The sequence below is a fragment of the Pseudorasbora parva genome, chromosome 8 (assembly GCF_024679245.1).
Source record: "Pseudorasbora parva isolate DD20220531a chromosome 8, ASM2467924v1, whole genome shotgun sequence".
Classification (NCBI taxonomy): domain Eukaryota; kingdom Metazoa; phylum Chordata; class Actinopteri; order Cypriniformes; family Gobionidae; genus Pseudorasbora; species Pseudorasbora parva.
This window is the reverse complement of record NC_090179.1, coordinates 26,836,251-26,844,110: the sequence shown is the minus strand read 5'-3', so window position 1 is coordinate 26,844,110 and position 7,860 is coordinate 26,836,251.

The following is a 7,860-nucleotide window of genomic DNA, read 5'->3' as shown; positions in this document are numbered from 1 at the left end:
TATATTAGCATACAAAAATTAGTAATTATTTAAGATTAATAACTTGACTTAAGTTAAGTCAATTATTGTGTGAGCTAAAACTGGACTAGGAACATTAATGGTAGATGCAGGCTATAAAAATATATAGAACAGTGACATTTATATTAATCTTAATTTTACATGTTACACTTTATTTTGATGATATACTTTAGACAGTCTACTAAGTAGCCTTACTTTGCAACTACATGTCAACTAACTCTCAATTAAGTTGTAGTGAGAGAAAGTCAAGTAAGAGTAAGTTGTCATGTAGTTGTAAAGTTACTTTTAGTAGAATGTCTGCTGGGGGAGCATTAAAATAAAGAGTTAGCAGATATTAAGCAGACAAATATTCTACAAATACTCTAATGATAGTTAGTTGATATGTAGCTTCAAAGTTACTTATAGTTAGTAGGTCTAAATAAAGTGTTACCATTCATTTTTCTCTTACATTTATTTTCTTTTAGATTTAAAGAAGTCTTGAATATAAAATTGAAATGAAAATGCCATTACCAGGCTACAATTTTAGCTTTGTTTGGCCCAAACACCAAGAACCACATTCAAATGTATGTTTATCTAAAATGACAAAACTTTTTGTGTCAATCTTTGTGAAGCCGAAAGATTTCTGGGATTTTTGGGGTACTGAATGTGCAATGTGAGGACCACACTTATTAGCTACTGCAGTACTGCGAAACTTCATCCCGTGCCCTGCGTCACATGGACAGAGGTCAGAGAGCAGCGGTGATGTCTGTGATTAGCATGAAGCATGACTGCCCACGAGCCATGTGATGTTTAATAGCCTAAGTAATGAAGACACTAAATGACTAAACAACCCATTCGCAATGACAAGCATAATAAACAGTTGAAATCAGTCTGCTGCAGCTAACTGCTAACACAGCAACTTCTAACGGACACATTTTTGATCTCCGGTTTATTGCAACACAAATGCATGCATGTATTTATTTATTTATTTGTCTGACATTTACATATATTACTCCAGGGTTATACAATATAGCTACAACTGTTGGATTTGAACTCATGAAATTTTGATTTTGCATGTGTATTATAGCTATAAATTAAGCATTTCTACAATACAATAAAAACAGAATTTTTTTTTTTAGAAGGCTGTGATATTGTGACCCTAACAAACAATTCAAACTAATGACCCATGATGTCGTTCGTGTCGAGTCTTTACAATGATTCCCTTCCCAGCTTTCCATATTCATAATTTCCACTTTGCAAATCAATACTGCAACAATACACAAATGTTTGTTGTTTGAAAGCAACGGTGCTTATGGGCCATGTGCAGGCCTTTCCTCAAGGCTGTATTCAAATCCTCAGGCAGAAGATAAATGACTCTGTCTTAGCTGACAGGTGCCGAAACATTTGAGAGTGACTCTTGTGCAAACCACATGAGATCTCTAAGGATTGTATGTAGAAATAAGAGGGGAACTGAAGGGAATGTATATTTTCTAAATGTATATATTGTTGTGTGCTAACATGTTTGCAATTTAGGTAATTCTTAGCTGTAGTTTATGATAAATATCGGGTACGTTTTATATTACAATCGCTGAACACATGCAGACAAAGTTTTGGCAGAGGTTGCATTATTCAGAGCAAGGTTTACGTAAGGTAACATGAAAATAAATGGGGCAGTCTGAAATGCTCCAATGGCTATAAAATACAGGACGCTGCAGTTCCATTTTCCACCACACATTTACATAGGAAATTTGAGGGGCGCTGTAGAGCTGAGGTGGGGAGGGGAGGAAGGGAGGGAGTGATGCAAATCTTATACATGCCTGCCGAAGCCATACGCTAAATCTTAATACATTCTGATCACTTTACGACTTAAAATACTCTAGAAAATCCTGGTTTCAGAATGCTGAACATATTTGTCATTTTTATTTTCGATTCAGTTTACAGAGGTCTTTGAATATTTTGGCTGCATTAGCATACAGATGACGAGCCGCGGGTGGTGTATTTGTGAACTGTGGCAACAAGTTCAGATTTGCTTTCCCTAAACCTCAGATTTGTACTGCTCTCTTTTCACCGCGACCATCTGTGCTACATCATATTGCAAGCATGAGATCATGTAACCTACTGTAAGATCAATCCGTGTATAGATAGGCCTAGTGCTTGTGACCATGAGGTTGACATGGGTGTTAAGCTAAATAAACCATTTTAATTTTTAAAAAGATTTGTACTACAGCACCTTTACTCGATGACAGCCTTGGGTCGATGTTTTGTTCTACACCAAATCCTGTGTATAAACGGACTGTTTTTCATGATGAAATGCCGCCATGTGACTACATGTATAACCAGAGTTACAGTACGGCCCAAAGTTGCATGGGTCATTTTCCGCCTATTATCTTTTACCTCTCAGGTTTAAATGTCACAAATAACTCTACTTGTGAGCACAATATGTTCTCAAAAAAGTTGATATAGCCTTTTGAGGCAAATGTATACATTTATAAATGTATAATGGTAAAGTAGCCTCGATAACATCTGTCGGTTGTGTAAATTAATCTTGAACATTTAGGCTGAAAAAAACATTTATAACAGTTCTTGCATCATAACTTTTAATAACTCAAATAAAAGGCAATTTTCAAATGTTTTCAATTACATAAAATACCACAACTAACCAAAACGAGTGCAGAAATGCATCCAACCACACTGTTTCTCCAGCATAATCAGATACAGTTACTTTCCCATAATTGGACATTTTGTATTTCTTTGTGTGTTAAAAAAAACCTGTTCTAGAAATTTCCAGGACTATATAAATATATTTGCAGACCATATTTTGTGTCAAAGGCAAAACCAAACCATCTGTGGTTAGATGGTTTATCTCACTGATCAGTGCTGCATTAGTCTAATGACGGAGAGGCAATTTATCTAGTCCTCTGTAACAGAATATTTATCAGTATGCCATGACGTTTGATGTCTTGAATACCAAAGAGAATACATAAAATATACACTGAATATAATTATCTTAATTATATGATTCCTTAATGTTTGTTAAATCAAGTTTAATATATATATATATATATATATATATATATATATATATATATATATATATATATATATATATATATATATATATATATATATATATTAAAAGGGCAAGATTATAAGGCACACAAAACTACAGTAACAGATATTATTTATACTTTGGTATACCAAAGGCCTATAACACTGATTAATTCTGCTGATATATCAATGATAAAAGACTGATCAGATGGTTCACATCACTGTGCAAATACTGTGCAGCTCATGAGAGAATTAATAAATATTTGATAATACCTGGCAAAACCCACTGGCTTACATTAAATAGTGATAAGATTAATACTGGCCAGTTAAACAAACACATTCGAACACTAGTGCCCGGTTTCCAGAGACAAGGCTTAATCCCAGACTAAAATACATGTTCGAGCTGTTTTAACAGAAAGCAACTTGCACTGACATATCTTAAAATAAGTCATTGTTTTTTCTCAAGATGCACACCACCAGTAAATGTCCTAATTAAACTAAGGCCTAATTCTGGCTTAATTTAAGACCTGTCTGAGAAACCAGTCTTCTAACCTTTTCAAAATCTAAACAAATTGATAAAACTAAAACTATAGCCAGTGAAATTACTTACTTAAAGGTGATCATTCAAAACACATGGCTGCTATATCTAAACATTAAAATCTCTTCCAAAAACATGCATTCATTTTCCTATTTTTTGAAAGAGACAGTCCCTGACCAGCAACAACATAATTTTGCACCTCGTCCAGCTTGCTGTACTGTGAAAATCTTCCCAAAGCTTTCACTGCTCTACACACAGGAAGGGTGCTTATGGGAAGAGGGCTAATGGTGGAAGAAAAGACACAGCATGCACACTAAACACTCTGACTGCACACAGACATCTGAGCTAATGACTGTGGCAGTATGGGGTTATGCTGGTTCCAGGGTGGCGGGTCGGTCTGAGGTTTTACTATGAAGCTATTGTGATGTCACTGCTCTGTACTGACTATCTGCCGCCGGGCACAGACAATGTCCTAGTGTAGAGCCAACTGCACATAATGCCCTTCTGAGAAATACAGCAAGCTGAGTAGAGATGAGAGCATCCTCACCCGATAATTTCATGCCAAAGACACTATACTGGGCACTGAGTTACCACAGTATAGACCAGTTAAGCAGTGTGAAAAGACTGGATCCACGCAGGATAAGCAGACATTAGGAGGATTTTGGAAATATTTGAGACGATAACGCACAGGATTGAATGAAGATGTCAGGTATGAGAAGGGAAAAAATGATAGGGAAATGTAGGACACCCCCCCCCCCACCTCCCATCAGCCTCCTTACCCTTTGTTGTTTATTAGCAGAGACCCCTCTTGCCCATGACCAATTATACAGGCAAATGTTTTTCTAAGGAAAAAGAGCCTGCACTCCCATACACATTAATCACTCACTGATGCTTCCACAAGGATTCTCATTCCGCTGACAGAAATCCAGCAGTATCCCTAAAATCTCTAGACAGGCAATTTTAATGGTAGAAACAAAGAATGGAAAAAATAAATAAATAATTAACTAAAAAATAGACAGAAAAAAACATACTGACTTAACTGCAGTAAAAATAAATAAATAAATAAAAAGAGCCTATAATAGGATATAGGATAATAGAAGAATTACGACAAAATATACAATAAAGTTTGTAATTTATGATTTACAATATTAACAAAAAAAAGTTGCCTAATTGTGTAAATATAACTAACAATAGGCGAATATAACTGTAATATAATATAAATGATTGCAATAATAATTATAATTTATAAAAAAAAGTTAATCAGGACTGTATGGTGAGTACAAAAAGAATATATATCAAAAAGAATAATAATAATAACACTACTATTCTCTCCTTCTAAATGACTGTATAGAAAAGGCTCTCTATAAGACAATAGATAGCCTATATGTAGGCTATTCGTCATTTTGCACGTTTAAAGCTAAAATAAATTAGTCATAAGGTGTGTAAATGTAGTTTTTTTCCCCGATGGTGAATCTGCAACTATTGATCCTAAATTCGATTAAACATGTTAACATCCTCATGTTAAAGTCTGTATCTAATCCAGAGTAAGGAATGTTCTTGCTTAATTCTACCTGGATTTCTTGACCCTTAAGTTTCCTTTTATAGCAACTCTCTGATTGAAAAATATTAATAAAAAGAGTTTAACTAAAGTCTGTATCTGTAAAGCTCAGATGAGCAGCGCAAAACAAAATCGCAGAACGATATTGATAGGCTATAGTTTTCTCAAGGTTTCTACGTGAATTTTGAATGATAATAATAATTAATTTTTAAAGGAGAGGACTTTTTTATATAGTAGCCTAGCCTATATATCTCTTTATTTTCGACATCCAAAATAGATGTTGTTAACGTCCAACATTTACCGTGAGGCAGGGTAAACGAAAAACCAAAGGTCCGGCGGAGAGGAATCAACTGTAACGTGTAAGTTTTGAGAGCATCGCTCAGTGTCCATTCGGTAACACCCTGCCCTCAGTACATAAACTAACCCTACTGCTGTTCCTAATTTCAAGACCACGTGACGGTGGGAGTGAGTGAAGTTTAAATTCCCTTTCAGAGAGGCAGCTCAATTCATCCCCTATAAAAAATCATCCCTTTTATAGCGACATCTTATATAGCACGCTAAGGTATAACTCGCCTACTTGAGGATCCCCAAGAAAGCGCCCATCTTGAGCGAGTCTCATCCTGAGGTTCACACACACAGAAAGTGCGTCAAGATCAGTGAGGTGGAGGTAAGACCAATTATTTTCAATCACGTGTGATAACGGGAATACATGGGGGGGTTTTAGCAAATCATTTCTGCCTAATATTATATTCCTCACGAGAATATTTCGTGCTACCAGATGCGACGGCATTATAACTTTATTTAGTTGTGAAATATTAACAGCTTTTTATTTTATTTTCAGTAAAAATAGAGGCCTAATTGGATTATTAACTTTACGAAAAGTATTACGAGAATTACATTTCATGAGATTACTGAACAATTAATGACTTGTGTATCTAGGTCATATTTAATATTTTTGTCAAATAGGATATAACGCCTTTTAACGGTAGGCTATAGCCGATTCTATTTTAATACAGGCCTAAGTCTATTGGCAAAAAATTGTGTATTGTTTGACTTATTTGAGTGATGCATCAAATAAAGCAGGTGGGCCTTCACGTGAACATTTTGACGTTTGGTAAACGTGAAGCCTAATTGAGCTACATTTGTTGCGGATATCCATTGCCTTTAAGAGATGACTAACTGTTTGATGAAATATTGTATTTACAGTAGTATTTTATGGAAAGAGGGTCCTCATTAGGCTATTTGACAAAAAAGCAAAGAAAAAAAGCAAAGAGACAGTCCCATCCTACAGTGGAAAACGTGGTAATACCGGTAATATTCAATAAAATGCAAACCTGCACTGTCTCTTATATGATTATTATTAGTAGTAATAGTATTATGCTATTATTATATTTTATAGTAAGCTGTTTGGAAGGATTAGCTTGACGTAACAGCTTAAAAAATTAAGCGCTAGGCTAGGCTATATATTGAAAGAAGACAACGCTTTTTTATAAGCATCAGGTTGCAATATTTATTTAATTAAAGAAAACATATTTAATCACACACAGCGGCAAACTTTTTTTAGCTTAAATTCAGGAGGATGGACTATGAAGATTTTTTTTTTTAAATAAACCAAACCCGTTTGTCCAGACGAAACATGCAAAATAGGCCTGTGTGGTCCCGAGTTGCTATCACTGCAGCCACTGAGGCTAAAACAAACAAACCTAGCCTGTATCATTACACCCATGACTGAGGCTCATCTCCTAAAACAGAAAAACGGCTTTCCTTATTCCCGCGTTTATTATCATTTGATAACATGACCTGTTTGGAAAATCACACTGGCTTGAATGACAAACGGGTCTGAGAAGGACATATTCTGGCTGTTGCCATTCATTTGGTCATGTCACCAGGAGATATAAGTCAAGGCTCCCACGGCCCTCGAACTTCTCTAGGTGATTTATTGATCTTTCAGCCTCGTGCTTCGACCCATTTACTCTAAAACCGCAACCATATTTCACTGGAAATGTTTAAGCGAAATTCTCAGCAGATTTCAAATTCAAACAAGCGAGCCTATAAGCGGAACAAATATGAGAAAATGGAACAATGTTAAACTGTGAAATTGATAGAAAGCTCATGACATGTAAGACCAGACAAAATTGCATTATGTTATATAGACATGGCTAACGTTCAGCCTGTTTGTGCACGAGCATAAATGGTTGATTCTTTAATTAGAAGCACTTTTGTCTAACTTAGAATCTTGAGTAATGATCTTGTTCTTCAAACAATGCTTAATCTCTACTTACACATTGAATACAGATCTTATGATAGGCTTGATCAGCTTTCAGGTGCATTCTGGTATAATGTGTGATGCTGTTGATCTAGTTTTTTTTTTTTGGAGAAAAGCATTGGGCTAATACACCAAGTTACATAATAGTAAAGTAACTATGAAAAAGAAAACATTATTTCTGAATTTCTTAAACAATGACTGGTAAAAGAAACTGGTATGACAGAATAGGCTAAAGCTTTTCTTAGACCATGATGTAAAAATCTTAAAATTAATTAGGCTATATTTAGCCTATGATCTTCAGTCTTTTTCAGCGGTCACTGTGCTGTCTGAGTTTTGAGAGTTGAGCTGTTTTACTCTAATAACTCTAATTCTAGCTCTAATTTCCAATAAAGGCAAATCCAATTGAAATGAGAATATTTTTTTTTATTAACTTATTTTCTAAAATGTTTGGCG